The 27,187-nt window shown below is 40.9% G+C and overlaps 1 protein-coding gene and 1 pseudogene across 2 annotated transcripts in view; both read right to left on the bottom strand.

Annotated features, from left to right (window-relative positions):
• The window catches only part of JAZF1 (JAZF zinc finger 1), a 379,461-nt gene that overhangs the window by 313,665 nt on the left and 38,609 nt on the right, over window positions 1-27,187 (bottom strand). The gene's annotated exons all lie outside the window — the stretch shown is intronic.
• LOC128560576 (uncharacterized) lies at window positions 1,397-1,496 on the bottom strand (annotated as a pseudogene).

Genomic DNA, 27,187 nt, shown 5'->3' with positions numbered 1-27,187 from the left:
TCATTTCATATGTATCTATTCAGATCTATCTACAGGAAAAAGTGCCAGAGCCAGATTGCTGGGTGGAAGGGTAACTGCATTTGTAATTTTGATAGAGTAAAACTGGCCAAACTGGCCTCCAGGAGGATTGTGCCATTTTGTACTCTGACAAGAAGTACAGCACCAATTTTTCCACAGCTGGTCAACGATACATAATTGTCACAGTAGAATTTTTGCTAATCTGATAAAGAGAAACCTGCTACTTCAGCACAGTTTAAATTTGCATCATGTCTCTTATTACGCATAAGGCTGAAGATCTTAAGTTTAAAGATAAGGTAGTTTGTATTCCAAGAATAATCTGCTTAAGTCATTCACCTATTTTTCTATTGGTCTACCAGTTCTTTTTCTTATTCATTTGTAGGAGTTCTTTAGCCTTTTGTTCATTGCAAATATTTTTTTTCCTCTAATAAGTAGTGTGTCTTTTGAATTTGCTTATGGCATATTATATCAGGTAAAAATGATTTATTTGAAGTTACTCAAGTTATCAATCTTTTATGAGTTCTAGGTTTTGAGTCATAGTTAAAATCTCTCTTACTTCAAGGTTATAGTTATAGAGTTAAGTTACAGAATTTAAGGTATGAATATATACTTATATTTAAAAATCTTTGTTAAAAACATCATTTTTTACTTTTTCCAACTGAGGCAGACAAGACATTTGCTGAATTGCCCTCCTGGTTTCTCCCTCCTTTCTTCCTTCTGACATAGTTTTCTCATAATTCTTTTGAGTATCTCACTGGTCATCAGATAAAGTTAATTGATCAAGGTGGAGTTGGTTTGAATGCTATGAGATAAGGAGCCAACCTCATTTTTCTCTTGACAGCTACCCACTTGGCCCAATACTATTTACTAAAAATTTCATCCATATCCCATTGAAAACAAAACTTTTGAATACTATTTGTGTAGACAGCAACATGGATTTGTTTAAACTCATTGTTCTAATTCTCTAGTCTAGATACTACAGAGATAAATACAATTTATGCTACTCAATTATTTATAGAAATTGCCAAGTTTTGTAAAACTGCATCGTATCATTGTGAACACCTTCTAAGCAGATGCTTGACTTGAAGCGACATACAGACACAAACTGCCATTCAGCAGCTTACAATTTGGAGATCACTAAACTGTTTTTCACAAATATTGCTTTATAACACAATTAAAGCCTGGGAAAACTCTCACCAATGACAGAATCCTGGTTTACTCAAGGTCACTTTACACATATAATCACCAGTGCTATGTTCAAAATAATTTTGACAAAGAAAGAACAGAGAAAGATAGGAAGGCATATCTGAAACAGTCTGGTCTATCTCAGTTGGAAAATTTTAAAATGATATTTTTTGAGTTCTTCGTAAAGATACATAAAAATATAAAATGCTTCACTAATTTGTGTGTTCTTGCACATGGGCCATGCCAATCTTTTGTCTTTCTGATTTTTATATATGTGCTGCCAAAAGGAGCATGAAAATGGTATTTTTTAACAAAGATTTAATATTCCCAATTATTTCTATTCAAAAGTTTCTCATACACTGGAATTTTTAAAGGAAAAATGTGGAAGCTATAGTATTCTATGGCACATGCCCTTGTACTCCGATACTAATTACTACATTCTATATTGGCATCCTTCAAGTTTCATTCAATCCATGATGTACATATTACTTGTCATATGAGGTTGTAAAATTAGTTATTAGAGATCCTGTTATGGAGATTCACACACACACACACACAGAGTTGTGAGCGGCAACAGCCTTCAAAAATCTTATAGCATGGGGATCAATTCCTACAAGGGGATGCTCATGTATTAGACACAGATTAGTAATTTTCACATAAGGGATAATAATACCAGACAATAGTAACTAGGTGATGCTTATGTATTGAAATTTGCCGGGGAAGAGGGCAGGGAGAATCCTATGAAATAAAGCTCTCCAAATATGAATAAAAAATAGCTTTTAAGACCTCTGTGATGTTTCTGAAAGAAACAGAGTTGGAGTAGAAGCCAACAGCCCTGTGAACTTCGAGGCCATGCTACTCCCGAGGCACCCGGCAATCCCATCTCCCTCCTAACTCTCACCCCCAGAAGCCGCTGCTGCCAAAGGCAACCTGCAGACAACCACCCACACACCTGAATCTCCACCCTTGAGAGGACTTTCCTACTTTGTTTCCCCTTTGTCAATAAAATTATCATTTTCCAGCTTACCTGGACTCTTTAATACCTTGGATCTTACGCATCTTCTGACTCAACCCTGCATGACAACAATCCCAAAACAACCACTCACCACATCCTCCATCCTGCCCTTCCCCACCTCGTGATCTCTTAACCTGTATCCTTTACCATCTATTTATAATTGATTCTACACGTGGCTGCCATGTACCTTTCCTAAAAGGTGGTTTCTCAAAACTGTCCATGCTTCCCCCTCATATTTACTAATTATGCCATTTATCACTTTATTCATTCAACAAATATTTATTGAGTACCCACTATGTGCCAGACACCACATTCAAGGCATTTGGGATGCAATGAACAGATTAAAAATTCTTGCTTCATCTTGATTTAACTTGTTTTCTCCTGCCCTTTGCCCCAACAGTCCCCTACATAATTGTGAATATTATCTACATATACATCTGTATTAGCAGTTATATCCTAGTGTACTTATGTATTCAGTGATGCGTAACAAGCTCCTACTATGTGTTGGATCTAGTAGTGAAGACAGATGTAGTCTTTTCTATTCCTGCCATCATGAAATACACATTCCAAACCCTCCAACCTCCACCAAGACTTCTCTGGGCACCTCAGCCCACAGAACTGGCCATCAGTCCCTTTCTGACTTGCAACAGTGCTTATCTTGTTTTTTATTTTTTTTTTTTTGCAGTTTCTGGCCGGGGCTGGGTTTGAACCCCCCACCTCCAGCATATGGGGCTGGTGCCCTACTCCTTGAGCCACACACACCACAACAGTGCTTATCTTGTAAAATTGTTTATGGCTTTTGTTGTTTGGTTGTTTTTTTAAAAAAAATTTTCATGGGTTTAACGAAACTCCCTAATTAAAATAGAGACCTTTGAGAACTGCTTGTTCTTTGCACTCCCTAGAATTCCATAATCAAACCTTTCTCATTGCTTGAAGAACCTGAAACACAGAGAAGCTAAAGTATAGTATCAAGTACTAAAAAGAAGTCAATAAAAATATGAATGGCAGACTGGCAGACATCTTTCCCTTTGTTCCTAGGGGTGAAAGAAGTGATCTGAATCACTGGTTGCATGACATTCTTTTCCCCTATAATTCATACATGTGATCTCAAGCTGTCAACCAATCGCTCAGAGCTACTGCCCAGCCAAGGCCTACCTGAACTGGGAAACCACCCTAAGTGGGGGATTTGCCCAGCTCTGCCCTGATGCCCTCTTTGCAAATCCCCACTTCCTGCAGTTGCCTGAGACTTCGATGTTGCTCACAAACTAACCCCCAAGACCATATGTCCTCCAGATGCCAGGATGCCCTACCCCAACAACTCCCCATGAAATCCAGGACTCTCCTTACTCTGATTTATTAATGCTTTAGCTTCCCCTCTGGCCAGGGAGCTACCCCTTTCTGGAAGCCAGAGAGCTGTCTGACAGAGATAGTGTAAATAAGTAGAGGTAAAGTGGAAATGCAATTAAAAGCACGTTCAAGCACAAAATACAAAAAACCCTATAGGAAGTATAATTTGCAAAGCTGTGAGATGAGGATGATGTATAAATGCCAAGATTTTTTTTTTACATCAGCTCCATTTCTGTATCCTTGTGGTTTCCTCACTACTATGCAGTGAAACTCAGCTGGATAGGGTGGGGGTGATCCTATTTTCATCCCACCCTTGGGCTCACTGAAATGGCAATTGGTGCTTAACAGTGTTTCCTGAATTTCCTAAAAGTGAAAGGCTAATTTACCCTTTTCTTGAGCTGAAAAAAGTCAAATATAACAGGTGTTTTTATATACGTATGACCAACAACGATAAGAATGTCTCGTGTTTGCACGTTTGTCTGTGGGGCCCAGAAGAACTGATAACAATTAACTAGGCAAAGATTATGAAGTCCATGTTCATTAAGTTAGACACTCTTTAGGTATTGTTTTAGGCAGCTGTTACATTATTTATCCGTAAATATATACCCTCAATTTAGATACTGTCGTCTTCTGAATCCCATAATCTTAGAGGCTGTCAAAAGCTCTCTCCCAGGCTACCTTCACACCTAAAGGGTAGTTTGGTGCCACTATTCACATGGGAAGAAGAGTATCCAAGATTAAAGAGTATTTCTCCCATTTATGAAAATCTTTGAAAAACAGAGACTGTCTACGTAGCAATAGTCAGCAAAGTGGCCTTGTTTACTTCTGTTTAATTAAATTTATTGTTTAAACCGGGGAAATAAAGCATTCTAAACTCTAATTTAGATTTAAAATTCTTATTTTAGCTTCTCTGGGGAAAAAAAAGAATCATGCCTTAGCCAAACCAAATGACACGAGTCCTTCCGTCAGAGGTACAGCGGCCAAAGTCTTCTATGTAGTACAAAGTGCTCCCAAGTTCCAGGTTTTCCTCTCCTTCTTCCCCTGCAGACAGAATGAACATTTTCTATCCAATCCATGCTGCCCACCATGTCCGGAACATGTTCAGCTTATGTGATTACTGACTGAACCTTTCTCACCAGAACTCGGCCACCATGACCTAGGTCAGCCTGACAGTAACTGCTGACCCAGACCAAAGAGCTGGAGCTCTTTTGGGACTCCACTGCCTCTTGGGATTGTTTCAAGCGACCAGGGTGAAGTTGGACAAGTGAGTAGGATTTAAGGGGCCCTCCCCACATCAGCAGGGGAGGAATAAACAGAGGCTGAGGACCCAGCTGCACCTGAGAAATCAATGCAACCTGCCCTCCATCAGTTCACCAGACCAGAACAGTAGAAACACCAATGTGTTGTTGCTTCTAGCTTAGGTCAATCCTTCCGTTCTAATCAACATCTCCCATGCAGTGAAGTAGCATTCTCTGTGTAACAAGCCCCTGCGTAGTTACAGGCAAATACATCTCAACTTAGCAAATCTGGTAAACTTATAGTTAGCTACAACTCAATGAAGTACAAACTTCCATCAACTGGAATGATGAATTTCTTCACGTGACATTTTAGCCAACCCAAACTTATTATTTCCTGAATATACCAAGTTGCTGACATTCTATCTAAAGATACCTCTTCTTTTCTACCAGAAGAAATCAGTTCTATTTATCCTTAACAACACATTTTCACTTCTCCTGGAATTCTTTCCCAAGCCCCCAGCCTTTCCAGAAGACTCTCCACTGCATCTCAGTATACACCTGCCTCTCGGTTCCATCCACATGCAGCTCTTTTCTGTCTCGGGGCCCTTGCACATATATATAGTCTACGCTCATGAAAAGTCCTAACCACACTCCAACCCTCAGCAACACAGCGCTACTGCTCAGCTTTTCATCAAAATAAGTCTCACCTTCTTCAGATCTCAGTCTAGCTGAGAAAATGTTCCCTGGTCCTCATTATTATTCACCCTCAGGACATCACATGCCTCTCCTTTCCGGCACTTACCAGAGTTGCGCAAGTAGAACCATGATATTATTTGATTAAAACCTATTTCCCCACTAGACTATGCCATAAGAACAAAGACCAGGACTATTTTTATCTATTACCGTAACCCCAATGACTAGCACAGTGGCACTCAGTCGGCCCTCAGTAAGTATATTATTAGCTGAATGAATGAATGACCTTGTGTACAGTATTTCTGTCACTACATTCTAATTGTATACTGGTCCCAAAGCCTGGTGCTGGCCAGTCATATAAGAGCCACTTTACATTCATTCATTCACTTATTTATGTATTTAATTATTTGGGACAGAGTCTCCTTCTTTCACCCTGGGTAGAGTGTCATGGTATTATCATAGCTCATAACAATCTCTTGGGCTCGGGCAATTCTCTTGTCTCAGCCTCCTAAGTAGCTGGGACTGTAGGCACCCTCCACAATGCCTGGCTAGTTTTTTGTTTGTTTGTTTGTTTTTGCTTTTTTAGTAGAGATGGGGGGGGTCTCACTCTTGCTCAGGCTGGTCTTGATCTCCTGAGCTCTAGCAATCCACCCAATCTCAGCCTCCCAGGGTGCTAAGATTATAGGTGTGAGCTACTGCACCTGGCCTTCCATCATATGTTTAAAAGGAAAATTAGCATATACCCATACCACCTGCACCTTGTATATCACATACACATCTAGTAATGACGGAGGGCAAAAACAAAGGTTTTAAGATCCTAAGACTGATGACCCTTATGAGAGTCAGGAAGAAGTAGCCTTATAATAGATGCAAAAAGGTAGAAATCACAGCTAAAAATAAAGGAGAGATAGTTTTAGTGCAGGGGTTCTCAACCTGTGGGTCGTGACCCACAGGAACTGTATTAAAGGGCCGTGGCATTAGGAAGATTGAGTGAGTATTTCTGATCAACTCTGACAAGGCAGAAAAGCCATAACTAAAACCCCCATTTCCTGACTCTTCTGTTGATGTTTTGACCACTTGAATAGGAACCAAATCAAGTGAACAAGAGTCAGCAATGTGGAACACGCAGCTTCTTGGTTAGCACCCATTTTAGGTTGAGTGGTGTCCTCCCAAAATTCATATATCAAAGTCTTAACCCTCAGGACCTCAGAAAGTAACTCTATTCAGAGATAAAGCTTTTAAAGAGAGAATTAAGTTAAAATGAGGCCATTGAGGTGGGCCCTCAGCTGATCTGGTTTATAACAAGAGAAAAGCAGAACACCCAGAGACCCTAGCAGTGTGCAGGCACAGAGAAAAGACCAAGTGAAGACACAGGAGGCGGCCACCCTCTGCCAGCCAAGGAGAGAGGCCTCAGGGAAACCAACCCTGCCAGCACCTGACCTTAGACTTCTAGTCTTCAAAACTGTGAGAAAAATGAATTTCTATTGTTTAAGCCAACCAATCCATGATACTGTGTTACGGCTGCCTGACCAGACTAACACAGTGCTGAAGCAATTATTGAGGGAGAAGGAAGATGTACTGAGTGTTCACTGCTCACCCCTCAACAATCCTGGACATCATCTTCTTCCATTTAAGGGCACTGAGGCACAGAACTAGCTGAGCCAGAAGCTGACTCCAGGAATATGTGTTTCCAATTTTCCATGTCCTTTGCACTTTACCTTCAGATCCTAAAGACCGAAGTATGAAATATGAAAGCAGATTCTATTTTGTTTTTCTTAGCCCTTAGGAAATGAGTGCAATACCATTTTAACTAAGGTGAAGACTTAGACACAATTGCATGTATCACCCAAATAAAGTGATTAAAATGCTGTGGAATAGATGCGAATAGAAACTAATTTTGCTTTTTAATCAAATCAATACTACAAAATGCTGATGGCGTTACTGCTTAAATGCAACTGCCTAGTTGATTGGCTCAGAGATGCACTATAGTAGCTAAAAATGTATTTTCTCTTAATAAGAGCAGGAGACTGCTATGCAAAATAAAGTCATAAAAATTTTAATCATATTGCTAAAAGGACAACCTGGTGTAGCCTATAAACCACGGAAAAGCAGAGAAAAGATCAAATGTAGCTGAATGCTTAATCAGTTGCCTGTCAGTTTCTGAATAGTGCCTAATATTCTAATTATTAGTCACTACACTGAAAAGGTGCAATTATGGAACAAGGAAGATTGCTTTATTTTTTTAAATTGTAACCCACACTTTGGAAGGCCTTCACAAAAATATTTAAAGCTCCATAAGCTATGAAGAAAAAAAGGATTAACAGTTAAAATTCAGTCTCCCCCCAAAGCATTAAAAGAAAAAAAAGCTTTCAAGTTGTATTGACAGATTTGACTAACAATTGTAATCACAGAAATAAATTTAGTAAAATGGCAATTTATCTGTCACAATTTACTGAGTAGAAAGTGCACTACAAGCTGAATTGTGAAGTTCATTGAAAGCAAAGATAGAACCCAGGTTTTAATGAAATGTGGAGCTTTATTAATTGGTTTCCTAGCAACAGCCAGGCTAAAAATTACTTAACATGTCTGCCAATCACATGCAAATTTGAGTGTTATCCCTTAAATGTTGATTATAGTTGGTCTTTTCAGATGCAAATCCAATGTGTAAAGTGAATGTAAGTGTTGACAATGCTGATACAAAAAAAAAAAATCCCCTGATTAACACCATTCTGATGTTCAAAGCACAGGAGTTGAGGATCTTCCCTTGGAAGGACTGCAAGCTGCCAGGTTTGCCCATCTTATCTGCCATCTTCCTTTACCTGTCCTCTCGGTCCTACCTCACCACCACCCTGGCCCCAGTGCAAGCATTAGAGCTAATAAAATGACACTGCTAGGCCTGCCTTACTTCTCAAACACCAACTTCTCATCAGCGCTAAATGATAGATGGATGATGCTTTTTTCATCCTAGAATTCAATCAGGTGTTGCAAGGGGCTTGCCAAACCAATACCAAGATTGGTCTCAAACATAGTTTTGCAGACAGAACCAGACCTTTAAGCTACTCCATCAGAAGGACGCCAAGTAGGCAAACTCTCTTTAAGACTGACAAATAAGGCAATCTCTGGGCAGCGCCTGTGGCTAAAGGAGTAGGGCACGGCCCCATATGCCGGAGGTGGTGGGTTCAAAGCCAGCCCTAACCAGAAACTGCAAAAAAAAAAAAAAAAAAAAAAAAAAAAGACTGACACAGCAATCTCCCTCAGCTACACTCTGGCTTTATCCTATGGTTCCAGTGTAGAGTGCTTCACAGTCACTGGAGGTGCCAGGAAAGGCTAAGGGTGGGAAGGATGTAGTCCCTTCATACTTGCCATCAGTCCCCAAAGCCACCCTAACAGCACACTATCCCAAACAAAAGCAAAGTGCTTGCTCAATCCTCCAACAAATATGTATTGCAATTACTATTTGCCAGGCAATGATATGGCTGATGGAAACATAGCAGTAATCAGAAAAAGTTCCTATTCTCACTTCTCCTAGTGCAGGGAAGGAACAAATAAATGAGCACATAAACAGTAATATTTCAGGCAGTATAAGAGCTGGGAAGGAAGAAAGTAGCCTGAAGAGTAGAGAAGGAAGGGCAGGCCAAGGCACCATTTTAGACAGAGCCTCTTGTGCACACCCCAGTGATTGAAAAGGAGCAAGCCAGGCAAAAGTCGGGGAAAGCAGGTCCACACTCAGTTCAGGAATAAGCCTGGAACAGCACAGAGGCTACAGGGCTGAGCATGATGAGGAACGGAAAGGAAGGAAGGAGATGATGAGAGAAGAGCAACTCTGAGCTTAGTTCCTATACCACCTTCTAACAAGGCTGTGTCCTGTGCCCTTAAGCCCCTACCTATGGATTTCAGGGACACTAATGTCCCTAAAGCCACCTTAGGGGTAGAGTACAGGACTACAAGATGAAGTAAAAGCCTGACATTTGAGAGAAGACAGAGGAGCAGACAGTCCACTGACCCCTAAAGGTCTTTTCCTCTTCAGGTAAAGGCTCAGTCCCCTATACTGCTATCCCAAGAAGCCTCCAAGCCAATTGGAAAGTACATTCTTGAACTGATCTCCCACAAAAAAAGTGGGATGGCCTTTCTGGCCAAAGCCCCCAAGCATGTGAGCCTCCAAAGGTTGAGGAATCAATGAATAGTTTGTTCCAGCCACTCAATCAAGGCTCTGGGATATCCCAGGCCATGATCAGCAGCTCAGGATGTAAATCCAGATTGTTGTGAAGCTTGCTTTTGACTAGAATTGATGAACAGTCTACGCACAGCTGCAAAGCAGGCACAAGGATCCTCAGACTAACCCAATGGCCAAGGGAAAATGGACAGATCCTTCCTCCAAAGGGTCAAGTCACGCCTTAAGTCTTTGAAGGCTTTGTGAGTTACTATTAAATGCAAATGGCCTTTCTTTTTTTTAATTTCAGATTAATACAAGGGTACAAATGATTAGGTTACAATATTTGCATTTGTTACGTAAGGTCCTCATGGTAATTGTGTCCTGCACCCACAGAGGTGTGCCCGTTAGGTGGGAGCACACCAATCCCCCTCCCACAAATGCCCTTCAGAGAAACAGAGTAACCTCAGGCACAGCTCACTCTGATGGGGGGGGTGGGGGGGCTGAGGGCTTAGTGTGGGGCATACGGATGCCAAAGGAACCTGTGGAATGGGATGGAAACCAGCCTATCCAGGGGGCTAGCATGGACGTAATTTGAGAATGATGACAATGGCAATGTATGCAAGGGGAGCTGTGACACCAGACAGCATGACACAAACATTCCACCAGGCTTGCCCTAATTCACGTTAACCCTAACAGACAAACACCAGTGACACTTCATCTTGCCTGGGAGGTCTAAAAAGAACCAAAAAAAGGTGTCAAAGAATTTATTTTATCAATGTGAAGGTAAATGTCAAAAAAGATAATGTGGCTAGCCCCTTGAGTAGTAAGAGGATAACACTCTCTTAGTAGCATCTAATTAAAGTTCTGAGAGGCCAAGTTAAATTTTGAGTTAAAAATCAAACAGGCTAGGGCGGCGCCTGTGGCTGAGTGAGCAGGGCACCAGCCCATATACTGAGGGTGGCGGGTTCGAACCTGGCCTCAGCCAAACTGCAACAAAAAAATAGCTGGGCATCATGGCAGGTGCCTGTAATCCCAGCTACTTGGGAAGCTGAGGCAACAGAATCGCCTAAGCCCAAAAGCTAGAGGTTGCTTGTGAGCTGTGATGCCATAGCATTCTACCCAGGGCAACAAAGTGAGACTCTGTCTCTAAAAAAAAACAGGCTATACACATGACTGTAGTCCTGATCTCAGAGTTATAGCTCCTAGGCCAGTAGTTCTCAAAGTACAGTCCCCAAATCAGCAGCATCCACAATACCTAAGAACTTAGTAGAAATGAATAATCACAGGCCCTGCCCCAGACTTAATGCAATATAAATCTGGCCACAGACCCAGCAATCTGTATTTAAACAAACCCTTCAGGTGCTTCTGAGAGTGGTAAATTTGAGAACTACCACTACAGGCCAATTCAGCAAGACGGTATGTCTTGCTGAATCTATCCTCCAGCACTGACTTGCTGCAAATTACTTCTATCAACGGGAAACCAAGGATAGCTGCACTGTAAGTTGTGCCTGATGGTGTGCATTCAAAATAAACATTCATTGTGTTAATTCTTTGACACTGGCTTTTTCAAAAGAATGCACAACTCAGAACACACGATGCTGATTTACTGATTTCTTAGGATAACCTATTGTTCTAAGGGAGAAGTAAAAAAAGAAAGATTATTCTTTAGGAAACTCAAGTTTGGGGTGGCCTTCTGAAAGAAACTCTGAGAATGACTGGGCTTGCTGTTCTTATGCTAGACTCTTCCCTGACCCTCCTTGGCCAATTGTCAAGGCTCCATCCTTAATCAGCAGGAGCTCACTAGGGGTGGACAGAGGGTCAGACTCATACACGAGGACTGTAAATGCCACCTAAACCCTTGCTTAATGGATGACCCTGTCTGATTCTCATATTTTAGAGAGAATTGTTTAATCTTTTCATGTTCCTAACAATAAAATGGATGTAATGCAGGTGTACGGTTATTTAAAACTTTGAAGAAACTGGAAATACTTTTTAACCATTATAATATAACTATACAGGAGAAAAATCTACAGTCATAAGGATGAACCTCAATCTTAACTGCACATCAGAATCATTTGCAAGGCCTAAAAAATGCAGATTTCTAGGCCCCATCACCAAACATTTTCATTCAGTTGGTGTTTAAAATAAGCATACCCAGGTGATTCTGGTGCGGGGATTTGTATTTAAATTACCAACATGGTTACTTCTCCAGTTTTCAAGGTCTATTAATAAGGGGTAACAAGAGAGTATATTTATTTACTCAGGAAAGTAAAGCAATACTATAATAAAGAACAAGTTCCTTTTTCTGTTAGATCTTGCTGAAGTAGTTGAGAAAATGTATGTATGTATGTTATACATTAGTATAACTTTCTAATAATTTTTATCGCAAAAGTTATACATGTTCATTAAAAAAATAGAAAAGCAAAAGAAAGTATAAAATACCTATAATCTTGCCCTCCAGAGATAAACTGACAAATTCATTCCTCCAGATAAGATGATGCTTCTTTCCACACACATTTTTTACAATAGTGAGATCTGAGTATATGTCGTTAATGTGTTGTGTGCTTTTTATATCTAACAGCATTGTCAACATCTTTCTATCATTCTTTCTTTTGGATACAAAATGGCAAAATGCCTAAACTGTACTGGTAAGAGGGTTTTTTTTCCCAAATCAAGAAATGAAAATTCAATTTATGTGGCCAGTACATGAATACAAATATACAAATATTTATGTCATTTGTACAAGTATGCTAAAAATCTTATTTTTTTCCTTTTAAAAACATAGTGTCTGGCTCAGTGCCTGTAGCTCAGCAGCTAGGGCACCAACCACATACACTGGAGCTGGCAGGTTTGAATCTAGCCCAGCCCTGCCAAACAACAATGACAACTACAACCAAAACAATAGCCGGGCATTGTAGCAGGCACCTATAGTCCCAGCTACTTGGGAGGCTAAGGCAAGAGAATCGCTTAAGCCCAGAAGTCTGAGGTTGCTGTGATCTGTGACACCATGACACTCTACCAAGGGTGACAGCTTGAGACTCTGTCTCAAAAAAAAAAAAAAAAAAAAAGAAAGAAAGAAACAGTCTCACTATCACCCTGGGTAGAGTGCCATGACATCATAGCTCACAGCAACCCCAAACTCTTAGGCTTGACCAATATTCTTGCCTCAGCCTCCCAAGTATCTGGGCTAGTTTTTCTATTGTTGATAGAGATGAAGTCTCACTCTTGCTCAGGTTGGTTTCAAAGTCCTGAGCTCAAGAAATCTGCCCACCTGGGCCTTCCAGAATGCTGAAATTACAGGCATAAACCACTGCATCTGGCCAAAATCTTACTGTTTTTACTAAAGTGATTTAGCACTGATTGAGCGTTTATTAGTAACTTTTACTAGCTCATTAGTTCATTTTAGTGACTATATGTACATTACTTGAGGCCTCTAAACATATCTACACTATGTTAAGACAATTAGTATCAACTTTAATTAAATGTTTCAGACCAAGGTTTTTCTCATTAAATCCAAAGAAAGCCAAAACACTGTATGGGAATGAAACTGAGACTGGAAAAAAAAAAAAAAAATTAACATGCCCCAAGAGTCTATAAACTAATTCTATTCAACTAGTAAGTGATCAAAAAAATAAATGCATTTTACAGAATACATTCATCATAACCTGAAAGCTACATTCTTGCATGTTTATAAACAAGGCACAAAGAATGTGAGTTTATATAACTACTCACATGCACACTCCCCTGGGAGGCCTGGTATCAGAAAGCCTGCAATGGCTTCAACTTTTAGTAGTCATGTGAATGTAAGCCAGCCACTTTACCTTCCAGGTTTCATTTTCCTCATCTGGAATATGAGTGCTAATGAACAGTATCTGTGCTAAGTTATTAAAGAGTTTTCTAAGGGCCAAGTGGGATAAGATATGAAGTTCTATGTAGATCCCAATGTTATCAAGAGTCTAGTGCTTTCTCTTCCTCCCCTCCCCCCTTTTCCCTTTCTGTCCCCCTCCCTCCCCTCTCCCCTTCCCTCTGAATATGGTCCTGCTCACTCATCACTTTTTAGTCTATTGTACCCCCCACAGTGCCCTATTTCCTGAGCACAGAGATTGGCTACAATATCAAATGTATGCACATTAGACCAAGGAACAGAGAATAACCTTTCAACAGTAGGCTTACAAAATGCTTCACAAGTGAATTTGACTCGCCATCATCATGCAAGTCAAGAGGCAAGAGAATCGCTTAAGCCCAAGAGTTGGAACTTGCTGTGAGCTGTGACGCCATGGCTACCGAGGGCAACATAGTGAGACAGGACAGGACAGGAAAGGAAAGAAAAGTTACATATTCTGTAAAATTCTTTGTGAAAAACAATTCTCTGAAAGTGACGGGACATGGTCCCAGACTGGGCTTAACACCACTACAGTGACCTTTTCAGAAAGAAAGATTCTCAGGCCCTGTATCAGAGATTCTAGTTAAGTTTTTAAACCACATATGAAATTTTCAGCTGCCCTAACCTATCACAGTAGTTTCTAGGCCAAATTATTTTTGATATGAAAGATCGTTCATTAGCTTCAGTGAGTGTGGGAGCCTTTGGTACAATCTGATTGAACTGCATATCAGTGATTCGTATATTCATGAAGTCAGGAAGTCCTTAATAACTGTTCTGAATGACTTTCACAAAAAACATCTATCTACATGAATCTGCCTGAATATACACACTAAACTTTCTCCCCACTAGTTGAGGTTGGGAAAATAAAAGATAACCAGTCCCATTCAAAACACCTTTTATTTCATTGCAGCCTTCTCTCCTTACATAAATAAAAACACAATATGCAACATATGATTGGAATCTTTAAAAATGCCCTTACAATCATAGGTATCATCTCTTTTTCTAATAAGCAACAAGGAAAACAGACAGACGTTTGGCCCCTACACTCTGGTCTTTGAACACATCGACAAAGCTCTTCACACAATATTCTTTTATTCATTCAAAACATAACCAAAATAAACATTTCTCAACACCAACCACAAATCTTTAAGGCTTATCCCAGAGCGGCATCCTACAATTTGCATAGAATCTGTTACCACTCTCTTAGTCAAGGATTGCCTGATTTTTCTAACCTCTTGGTTGGTAAACTGGGCTGTCACTTTGCCATGGGCATTCTTTCTCAGAAGTTTTCCTCTGCTATAGGAAAATCAACCAAACGTTTCTTTCAATGTACTGTTAGATGTGATTCTTGAAATTTAATAGACTGGAAATTTTCAATTCACAAATCTTCAAATTTATTGAATAAAACAATCTCACCTGGAACATATGAGACAGAGACTAACCACATAAAATACTGATTTAAAAAAAAAGAAAACCAACTCTTTGATCATACTGTCCCATGGTCAGATGCTTCTTGGCTAAAACACCTTACATGGAGAATATCATTATATGTAATTTTCTTACTACAACTGATGACATGGAATGTACTAAGTGCTCATTTTGAAACATGTGAGCTATTGGTCACTTGATTACCATTAGAGAAAACTAAGTAGGTAGGGTAAGCATTATGTGGCAGCCTTGGCCCCAGAGACAGCAATGAGCTCATTAAGGAAAACAAGACTCATCAAGGCTCAGCTAATTTACAATATTGACCACAACATGAAATCAAGTGTTCTCGAACCAGGACTCATTAAAAGTGCAGTGGGAGAAAAGGGAGCAAAGACTGTTTTGTTTAGAAGCTTTAAGACTTGAGGGAACAAAGTATCAAGATACCATAGCTTAGGGGAAACCAGGACTGCCCATAAAGATTTCAAAGGAGTCAACTTCAAGGACAGGGAAGGACTTTTAAGGGTGGTAAAGAGAGGATTAACTAGAAGTTATAAAGTGAAATTATTGCAAAAGCAATTTGAGCTACACATAAGGAAGCAATTTCCAGCCATAATGTTAATTAGAAGCACAGAATGATCCTCTGTGTAATGATGACCCTTCATCATTCTCATTATTCGGAATTACCCTGTGTCCACATGCATAAACATAAGAGTGGAAATTAAACATAGACATGGAAGAAAGGTCAACGATAATCGATTTTTTTCATTTTTCAACTGCAGGTGAAACTTTCCAAATAAAATACCAAAATTAGCCGGGCGCAGTAGTGCACATCTGTAGTGCTAGTTACTCAGAAGGGGGAGTTGGCCCCCCCCAACACTTGAGCCCAGGAGTTTGAGGGCTCTTGATTTATCGATATTCCATTTCCAAACAATTGATAAATTCAGAGTCACCATTAATTCCCACCACTACTCTTTACCGTGGAACTGCCTCCTGCTGCTGCAGTAGCAACAGAAGAACCTTTACGGGTAGACACAGAACTTTACAGTATGTGAATGAGGAAAGGAGAAAAGAGTAAAAGCAGACACTGTCTTACACAGAGGCAAACCATGCCCCATCAAGCAAGCACCCCTGAGGCTGCCCTTTCCAAAAAAGATCACTCTCCAAACCTTTCAAATGGTCTTCTCTTCTTTATTTTACCATCTTATTCATTGAAACAGAAGATTCATCCAGCTTAACAAACATCTTTATAAAAATGCAAATAATTTTATAAGTGGGCCAGACCAAATCAGTTATTAATATGAAGACTATTAATCAGATTTAGTTTCTACTACCAGCTATAATCAGATGCCTTAAGGAAATTAAGAGTTTTGATTAAAAAAGATTTTTAAAAGAAAGGTAAATTAAATTTTAGAACAGAGAATACTATAGGAATGTATGACAGGGAAGGACTAAGACTGGGGGGAGTGTAAGGAAATGAAAGCACTATAAGCCTCTCTGCTGCTGCCGAAGGGCGACAGACATAAAGAGACGGCACAAATTATGTACATTGTGTTTACTTTTTAAAATCTGCCAGGAGAAAGGAAAGAAAACAGATGCAGCAACTTGGTTTCAAGACCCAGAATTTAATCTCATATTAATACTAGTGTTTTGTGTACCAGCCTGTAGTTAGTTCTGTGTAGCCTCCTAGGACCACAGCTGCCTCACCAACCTCACCATGATCCTCGCTCACAATGTGCCAGCAGCCACATGGGTCTCCTTCTGCTCCTTGAACTGGCCAATGTGCTCCTACTTTAGGGACTTTGCACTAGCCACTTCCTCTGCCAAGAACACTCCATCACTCTGGTCTCAGAAAAAAACCCACCTCTTCAGATGGGCCTTCCCTGACCCTAAGAAGTGCTATCCCTCCTACTACTCGGCCTGTCTCTATAAGTCCTAGTAACCTATTTTATTTCCTTCTTGGCACTTAGGACTCTCACAAACATTATCTTACTCATTTATTTAATTGCTTGTATGCCATCTGTCTTCCTCGATAAAACTCAAATTTTGCAAAAGCAGGAGTGTAGTCTCTGGACCACTGCTGTCAACCCTGGGTACTGCACACTACCTGGTGGATACTGAGTGCTCCATGAACACTGGTTGTTCAAAAAAGAATTTTATACCACGTGCAGTGGCTCACGCCTATAATCAGAGCACTTCGGGAAGTTGAGGTGGGAGACTCCCTTAAACTCAGAAGTTTGTGACCAGCCTAAGCAAAAGTGAGACCCTGTCTCTACTGAAAATAGAAAACTTAGCTGGTCATTTTGGTGGGCACCTGTAATCCCAGCTACTCGGGAGGCTGAGGCAGGAGGATTGCTTAAACCCACAAGTTTGAGGTTGCAATAAGGAAGGCTGAACCTATGGCACTCTACCCAAGGTGACAGAGTATGACTCTGTCTCAAAAAAATAAATTAATTTTTTTTAACTACCATGTGGGACATTGCCTTTTTTTTTTTTTTTTTTGATTAGAGGATTGCTCCAATATGAAAGGCATCAAAGGCATAACTGATAGAAATCTCTAATATTTATGGATCAAATGCCTAAAGTTGGGTCACTATCATTATTTTAAATATAATAGAACTCTGGTTCCTAAAGAGCACCAATAAGAGCCCAGTCTAAGGGACTTATTTTTTCGTACACCCAAATTAGCTCAATTTTACTTAGTTTAAAAATAGGATTCAGGCCAGGTGGCTGGCAGATTGTTTGACCTCATGAGTTTGAGACCAGCCTAAAGAAGAGTGAGACCTTGTCTCCTACCAAAAATAAAAAAAACTAGTTGGGGGCAGTGCCTATGGCTCAAAGGAGTAGGTGCCAACCCCATATGCCAGAGGTGCCGGGTTCAAACCCAGCCCCGGCCAAAAACAAACAACAACAAAAAAAACTAGTTGGGCATTGTGGTACACACCTGTAGTCCCAGCTACTGGGGAGGCTGAGGCAGAAGGATTGGTCGAACCTGAGAGTTTGAGGTTGCTGTGAGTTATGATGCCATGGCACTCTACCCAGGGCAACAGAGTACGACTCTGTCTTTAAAAAATAAAAACAGAATCCAAAGTCAGACATAGTGGCTTGAGTCTATAATCCCAGCTACTTGGGGGCTGAGATTGGAGTATAATAATATCAGCCTGGGAAACAAGCAACAAAAAATTGCTCATATCAACAAAAAATTGTTTTAAAAATTAGCCAGGTACAGTGGTGTGTGCCTGTAGTACCAGCTACTTGAGAAATTAAAGCACGAGAATCACTTGAACCCTGGAGTTCTAGGCTGCAGTGAGCTATGACTGCACCAGTGCATTCAGACCTGGGCAATCCAGCAAGACCCCATTTCTTAAAAAAGAAGAGAAAAACAAACAGGATCATAGTGACAATACAAACTTCATGGTAGAGAGGATATAAGAAGAAAGGATTAAAAAATATGTATACATAGGTTTGTAACTCCTACAGTATACTGTGCAATCCTTTTTTTTGTACTATCATTTATAATCTGTATTACATACATATTCTCTCTCTTAGATTGTAAATTCCTTGGGTTATGGAATTCACGTCTGATTCCTCCTGTCTCCCAAATGCCTAGCATGCATTGTGCTTCATACACACAAGTGCTCAATAAGCTTCAAATGAATATGTGAACAATACTGCCACTGTTACTCAAACTGACTCAAACTATGAGCAATCTCGTCTGCAAGCAGCAATTTCCTAAGACAACTGCGTAAAACTCAGGGAGAGCAATGTTTTCCTTATGTAGTAGTCTATATTTCTCCATCATAATTTAAGATGCTATTTGAAACAAAAACATACATGGTACATTGTTTCCACAGAGACACACAAGTTTGGGAGAAAATTAAATGTGGAAATTTAAACATACAAAGTTCTAGTCCCAAAGTTCATGTTCTCCAAACTGGAGAGCCCTTCCTCTTCAACAAGCTCCATAGCTAACAACAGAGCTGTGTTGCTACTACAAACATGAACTAACAGGCAGATTATGAGACAGGTTCACCGTGAGCCCCCAAATACACTATTTAATACGTAGGGGTTGCTGCATGTTAGGAGTTTTACAATTGTTCTTTTGCCAGTTAATTGCTTGTAAGAGCAAACAGCACCCTGCCACATGCTCACAACCACATGTTCTTTGGCTATTTTAATAAGAACTCAGCTGGATTTATAGCAAAATAACTTTACTTAGGACTTTCTGCCAAAATTTTATCTGATAAACACCCCCCCTACATGGACATCTGGGGACAGCATTTTGAGGCACTGTTTTGAAAGAACACGGAGGAGATGTTTTCAAGGGCAGAAGAGACCTTCAAAAGAAGGAAATAGTTTTAAAGTCTGATCCCTAGTGAAGAGGAGAAACTATAAATTGTCTCTTAAAAACTCATTTCAGGGCAAGGTGCAATGACATATACAGCAACATCAAAAACAAAATACAAACAAGTTGGTGGTATTCTGGCTAAGTAGGTGGCACCAACATAAAACTCTGTTTGTATCTATGTATCTAGGTAGACGGAGTTATCAACCTCGTTATCTCCTGTTCTCTTCCCGTATTAACATCTTGTGTTATTGTACTGACACTTTTATTTTAGGGAACTCCATGCAATGGAGATTCTTCAAGCTGCTGAGATTGGCAGCTATTCAAAGACCTTTTCCCAACCTCCCTATTTCACCTCAGGAAAAAACTTCATTTTTTTGAAATGTATGGATAGCATGGCCAAACTATAAGGCTGCTATAGGAGCCCAAAACAACAAATCAACAACAATGGGCAGAATCACAGCAAGGAGTTACTGCTAAATGTTCACTGCGTCAGGTACTGTGCTGGGTGTCTGCTATTCATTATCTTGCATAAGCCTTACAACTCTTTGAGGAAAGTACTGTATATTCTCCCTATTTTACAGAGAATTTAAGTTACCTGTTTAAGGTAGTACAGCTAAAAATAAGTAGCAGGCCTAGGATTCAAACGTAGTTTTGTCTAACTGTAACCCAATGTTCTGCTCTACCATGCTGATGCCCTTGTCAGCTCTTAAGTGGGAGGTCAACCTCCCTCAAGAAAGAAAAGATAGGAATCATCTGCATATATACAGAAATATGGCCCGGTACCCCTCCAGCAAGGATGAGTCTAGACCAGGGTTGGGGAACCTGTGGCATTCAAAGTTCTTATTAAGTGCAGCCTTTTGACTAAATCCAAATTCAGAACAAGTCTTTTTATTTTTATTAATAGGTTTTTGTTCATCTTTCATATTCTTATTTTTTAAATGAACAGATTTAAAATACCAAAGAATAAAGTAAGTTTCAAAAAAATAATCCTCCCAGATTGACCAGCACAATTAGAACATTAGTAAGCCATAAGGGCTAAACTGACGGCTGCTACGCTCATGATTTAATTCTAACTTCCCCACCTGACCAGCACCACAACCACCTCAGGTAGCTGAGGTGCAGGGAGGCCAGGGACCTGCATGAAGTTATTCAGCAGTTAACCCTGGTGGGCTGGGACTCACAATCACAATATCCCATTCCCAAGCCCATAGCAAACCCCCGTGCCGTGTGATGTCCTGGGCTCAGTAAGCTCCTGCAGGCAAGAAGGAGCAACTCCTAAACAAGGAAGTGACAAGATTCAGTTTGTGTCTTAGAACACCACCCTCACAGCTGTATGAAGCAGTGGAGAGTGAACTAGAGGCACAGAGGCCAATCAACTGCAGAAATACAGCATCTTCTTTGTGGCAGAACTCCACCTTGTGGATAGATCCTCTCTCCTGCTGCCAGTCACCCTTCACTGTGTAGTTCCTAAAAGAGAAGGGAGGACTCCTTCTGGAGCAAGCTGGCTGCAGCACACCAGAATCCCTATTCCTTCTGGGTCTCCCTGCAGCCGTTAGCACAGCCCTCCCAAGTCCTTCCTTCCATACAAGTCCCTCTCTCCTCCCTCAGACGAGCCATGCATGGCTCATCTTTGTGCATCCCCAATACAGATGGCAATGCTCACTGATGGTGCCTCCTCCTCTCCAGATGCTGCTTCTCAGACACGTGTGTTGTCTGCTGTGCAGCCAGGAACTCAGCATGGCCAGCTTGGACCCTTTGACACCACCTCGCAGATGGGAGTGACTTGGCAACGAACAAGAGAATATTACATCAGCACCTTGGGAATGAAGAGCATCTGAGAGCCCCAGGGGATATATTAGTACTGTTAACCAACATTCTTTTGATACTTAAAATGTATTTGGCACTCTTCCAAGAACTCTCTACGCATTAATTAATTTAATTTTTGTAACAACTCTATGTGTAGGTAAATTACCCATTTTCTGGATGGGATGACTGAGGTACAGCCAAGTTACATATCTGGCCCAAAATCACACAGTGGGTAAGTGGTAGAGAGCCTGATTTCAAATCCAGGTAAGCTCACTCAGAGCTCACAATCTTCACTACTATCCTCTGCTGCTGCCTCTCAGAAGAAATCCACGTTGAAAAAGCACACCTGCTACCCACTACCAAGCAACTAGGTGTGACCTTTCTGTGGGGCTTATGTGTCTATTACCAGAAGGGAATAAAATGCAGATTAAAGAGTACACATTTTCAAAAGCCTGATGAAGATATAAGTCATGGAAGAAACAGGAGCCAAAAGTTACCCTCATTCCTACAATACTGTGAACACACCCAGCCAAGTAAGACAGGCTCACAGAACAAGTTAATAATGGCCTAAATATAAAGACAGAGCTTCAAATCCAACCTACTATTAATTAATTGATGTATTGCCACTAGGGAGGAGGCAGTTAGTATTAAGTTAGATTAAATTATGGAGAAGCTTCAGCATTGCTGTGACTATTTCAACAGTAATTATTAAGTTGCTATGCCTTTCATCCCTAATAAAAAACCCTTTATTCTCATTCTCAGAATACTTTGCCATTCACCTGTCACTAGTTTCTTTTGACAGGCATGACAAGCTTTTCAGATTAAAGACACTTTTCAAAGAGAAAAAGGAAATCTGATTTGTAAATCCTAGTAGGCTTCTGATCCCAACTTGGTCTCTGAAGAACACGTGCTTCCTGCCTTCTCTAAAGGGTCCTGGGTTTCATTGCTGTGCTGAGTGTACACTTGCGAAGACCGACAGGCCCTGAGAGAAACTGGAGATGCTGAGTACTGGGGCCCTGAATCTGCGGAACTCAGGCTTACCACTTGCAAGCTGTGTGAATGTGTCCTCGGTGTGCCCATCTATAAAGTAGAAGCGCCCTGCACTACCTACCTGCCAGAGTTGACTGGAGGCTCAAAGGAGGTACCAAGGAAGCCATCTAGAAACTGTACCAACACACAATGGGAAATGAATTAATTAACTGGTTGAATAAGATAACTGAGTTATGCTGCCACCAGCCAAGGACCTCAGTGCCATCAGAGGGAGCATGGTCCTGACAGCACGTGATGCTCATATTCCTAGACTCTTGCACTGTGAGGCAATAAAATTCTATTGTTTCATCACTCAGTTTATGGCACTTTATTATGGCAGCCACAGGAAATACACTTAGATTTGCTTTTCCTATTGCCCTACATTCAACAGTTCCATTCATTTAACCATATTTACTGAGGATCCACCAAATGACCAGGCCCTGCACACAAGGATAAAGAGGACAACATCTTAGGACCAGGCATGTGGCTCACACCTGTAATCCTCTGGAAGGCCAAAGCTCAAACTCCTGCTTGAGCTCAGGAGTTTGAGACCAACCTGAGCAAAAGGGAGACCCCATCTCTACTAAAAATAGCCAGGCATAGTAGTGTACTCGGGAGGCTGAGGCAAAAGGATCACTTGAGCCCAAGAATTTAAGGCTGTGGGCTATCATGATGCCATGGCACTCTACCCAGGGCGACAGAGTAAGACTATATTTCCAAAGAGGGGTGTGGGTGGGGGGAAGAAGACAACATCCTGCCCTCAAAGAACTTACAGTTGAATGGGAGGCAACCACCCTAAAGATAAAACGTGATGAAGTGACATGGAAGTATGAGTTTAGAGTTATACGTTGGGAGGAGGGCAATGGTGAGGGAGGGGGGCTCTTTCTGGAAAGAGGAAGAGGTGGGGCAAGGAAAGCAGAAGAGGTTGCAGAAAGAAATGCTTACTCTGTCAAGATAAGTCCTTCATGGACCCCAGCTCGTGTGAAGGTTGAATGAAATCACAAGACCTAATTGTCCAGAAAACAGATAGCAGAGTGACTGAGGTGTCAAATATGAGGGGAACCAACAGAGACAAAAACACTGATTATAGTACCCTTACTGCAGTCCAAGATATACACATCTGCTGCCCCTCACCCCAAGCCCCACTGAGATCTGACTAAGTACATCTGGGGTGGCAGAGATGACGTTTGCCCTCGGAACACTCCACAGAAATCTTAACGTCTTGCCTCCCCATGGACTGTGGGTGCTTCCCAACATTCTTCACATCATGGCACACCTAGCAAATGACACTATGTGTATAACACTGAATTAAAGCAGAGGTAATGTGGCAACATCTATGTGGAGACTGGAGAAAAACCTATTTTCATTTTTATATATTATTATTGCGAAAAAACCTATTTCATTTTATATGTTATTATGATAAGAAAAATAAAATACTATGAAAGATAGTAAGCAATACATTTTTATAAATATTCCAAGCACAATCTTTTGAAATTACTGCATTCAATAAGTTTACAAAGGGAGCCATACAAGTGATGTTCAACTATCATTTGAACTGTTAACTTCTTGAATGACTGTAAGAAATGTTAAATGCTTTAACACAGAAATTCAAAGCCATTAATATCTTTATGTGAAAGACACATGTGAAACTCATCCACAGCACATAGTTGAGGAAGCTCTCAGTTATGTTATACTATGCCAAAAACAACAACAACAACAACAAATCACAGGCTCAAAAGATGCAGCCACAGCTCATATCCTGTTTTAGTGAAATCCCAAGCCAAACATTAAATAGGCGAACTAGACACAACTCAGAGACACGTGACTTCTAGAAAGTTTAAGTTAACAAACAAAACAAACAAGTAGCTCCTACATGGAAAGCCTGACAACCAGAGAGAAGGTTTAAAAGGATTTTTCCAAGGCTCAGCTTTGGCACTATCATGATGGAGCCCAGGAACCTGCCCTCTGATCTAGAGGTGCACAGTGATGGAATGCCAGAAAATTCCTGTAAGGTGTTGATAAGAGGCCAATACTACTCAAAGCAGGCCAGTTGCCCCAGTAAAAACACTGTATTTAGAGCAATGTCAACTTAATTCCAATGAGACTGTCAACTCAACTTTTGTGTTAATACGTTACCTACAGTCTCCCACCTCCTTCTCTTTCTTGAGCTGTGGGACAATAATTGTCGCTTTGCCAATAAAACATGTTTTAAGAACAGAAAGTCTTCTTTATTATTAGGTAGATATCAAGCTTAAAGGAAAAACTAATCCTGGTTTATAGTATTCATATAAGTTTAGCTGTTACTATGACCTCACCTTCAGAAAGATAGCACAGGTTCCGACATGAGCTGCTTGACAGACAATTCTCTCAACTATGGCTTTCAGAATTTTCACCATAGCTTGCAATAAGAAATAATTTTTACTACTTCAACCAGTATACCTACATGTATAAAGCTGAAAAGTCTCACGAAACACTCTTTTCTAATTAGAAAAATTACATTTAAAAATTAATATTAGTCAATACACAAATTGGTAGATAACCTATTACCAGATTTGTAGTTAGAAAAAAGAAAGCAGTCAGAAAAATTCTAGTTAGCTAAAAAATCACATCTACAGAGTGAAATACTAGGTTGCCATTACAAAGAATACAGCAGCTCTACTCTTACTGATACAGAATAAAATGATTTTCAAGATAGATTATTAAATAAAAGAAAATTAATATTAAAATATTAGGGTTATCTTCTTAGTGATGTTCAAACATTTTTTGTTGTTCTTTGTCAACCTGACATGAAAAACCACAGAAACAGAATTTCGTAAATGTTACTCGCCATAGACATTTTCTGTGAAGCTCGGTGAAATTCCTGGTCTCGTCCCCAAAGATTCTGTTGCAGTAGGCTTAGAATGACATTCAAAACCTGGTACCTTTCATATGTACCCACTGCCCCACACACACGCAAAACGTCCAACACAGGTGGTCTAAGGACCACACTTTGAGGACCACTTGTAAAGCTTCAGGAACGGTCTCAGTCTTTCAGAGCTAGGTAGCATATTCCCTGAGGCTCATTGAGGGGTCTACACCTAAAATAAAAACTAAGAGAACACCATCCTCCCCAAGTCAGAAAGAAGCTCTAAGTGCAGTAGAGGAGGCGACTCCACGATTACTTCGCCAACAGGCCTTTCTTTCATTGTGGGCACCTTTCCTTTCACCCCACCATTTTTAGCTCCTAGAACCAGAGGACACTTCAGCAAGGTCATGAAGTTGGGCTTGGCACCGTAGCACAGTGGTTACAGCACCAACCACATGCACAGAAGTTGGCAGGTTCAAACCTGGTCTGGGCCAGCTAAACAACAATGACAACTGCAACAAGAAAATAGCAGGGCATTGTGGCGGGCACCTGTAGTCCTGGCTACTTGGGAGGCTGAGGCAAGAGAATCATTTAAGCCCAAGAGTTTGAGGTTGCTCTGAGCTGTGATGCCACAGCACTCTACTGAGAGTGATGTAGTGAGACTGTCTAAAAAAAAAAAAAAAAAAAGTCATGAAGTTGACCTTAAATGGCTCACTGTTTCTGCCCCTCGGGGTGAGGGCATGTCTCTGCAGGCCAGGTAGGGCCCTGCCAGCCCATACTGTCCTGTTTGAGACTTCAAATGAGGTACGTTCCTCTTCTAGTTAGGAAAGCAACCCATACAGATGCAGGGCATAGCCCCAGAAAGCAGGCTGGATCTCAGCACCCCTACCACCTCCAATCACTGACAATGACCCACATGCACAACCACGCCAGATATGATCCACCTCGCTGTATCGGTCAGCTCTGCCTAGGACTTATTCTGGGTGTAGGATGAACCCTCAAGCACTTTTGTTGGAGCAGGAGAAGCACGCACTGGGCATCAGGAAGGCTTTCAGTCTCAACCCTGCCACCTACCAGGATGGTCACTGGGCCACGCTGATCCACAGTCTTCTGAGAGACAGAGGTAGGAGTTTTGTCCAGCCCTAGGCCTAACCCTCTGGATCTAGACTCTTCTTACCCAACTCCACACCCCCTTCTCTACATCCCAGATGGGCTGAAACACTTCTGCTTCTGGAAGTCAAGCTTCCTCTGCAATGCCTCAGCCTTGATGTGTAATTCCCTACTTTCAAAGTCCCTCCTGACACTTGAGTGTTCATGTCAAGTTTCAGTGCAAGGCAATTTATCTCTGGTTAAGCCTTCCCTGGTTTTCTTGGGTACTGCTTCTACTACCACACTTTGAACACATATGTCCTCCTTAGACACAGTGTCACACTGCACTGTAGCTCCTGATCAGTATACTATCTCCGCATGCATAGGTACCAGAACCTTTGGAGATGACATTCCAGGTGTATAACATGCTTAGTATTCACGGAAGGAATCAATAAATGAGAGGACTGTTTTTCCTACACTCTAGCAGTACTTTTGATCAGTGTCCCTTTGATAAAGAAAGAATGCTACATAGCTGTGTCCAGCCTTTGGAACTATACACAGCTCTTATACTATCCATATAAGAAACTTAACAGCACATTCTCATCACTGCAGCCAGATTGACCTTTAAAAACACAAGGGAGGACATGTTCGTTCTTTTATTATCTGGAGCTTTCCCACTAAGCTCCAGAAAGGCAGAGTCAATTTCAGTCACTCCTGACTCTCCAGCATCTATAACAGTTCTGGAGGCTACAGGATGCTCTGGAATTTTTGTTGAATGAACTAGCAAATAAGCCTATGAAGATTACAGTTGCTGGGTGGGGGGATGAGGATGATGGAAAGAACTCAGAACAGGCTCTGCATTGGTAAGCGTGTTTACAAATTGCTTTATAATCACTGATTAGCTTCTCTAAACCTCAATCCCAGTGATGCAGACAGTACTATCCTTCCAATTTTAAGATAAGAGAACCCAAACCCAAGGTCACACAGCAAATCAGCTTCAAGTCCCATAAAAAGGAAAAAATTGAAGATACTGCTGATTTTCAAAAGGTTGAAATATTAGAGTAAATAAGAGTTGAAGGCATGAGACCAAGAATGATGTGCACATATTCTCAG

Source organism: Nycticebus coucang, chromosome 11 (genome assembly GCF_027406575.1).
Source record: "Nycticebus coucang isolate mNycCou1 chromosome 11, mNycCou1.pri, whole genome shotgun sequence".
NCBI lineage: Eukaryota > Metazoa > Chordata > Mammalia > Primates > Lorisidae > Nycticebus > Nycticebus coucang.
The sequence above is the reverse complement of the archived record's forward strand: the minus strand, read 5'-3'. Positions and strand labels throughout refer to the sequence as shown.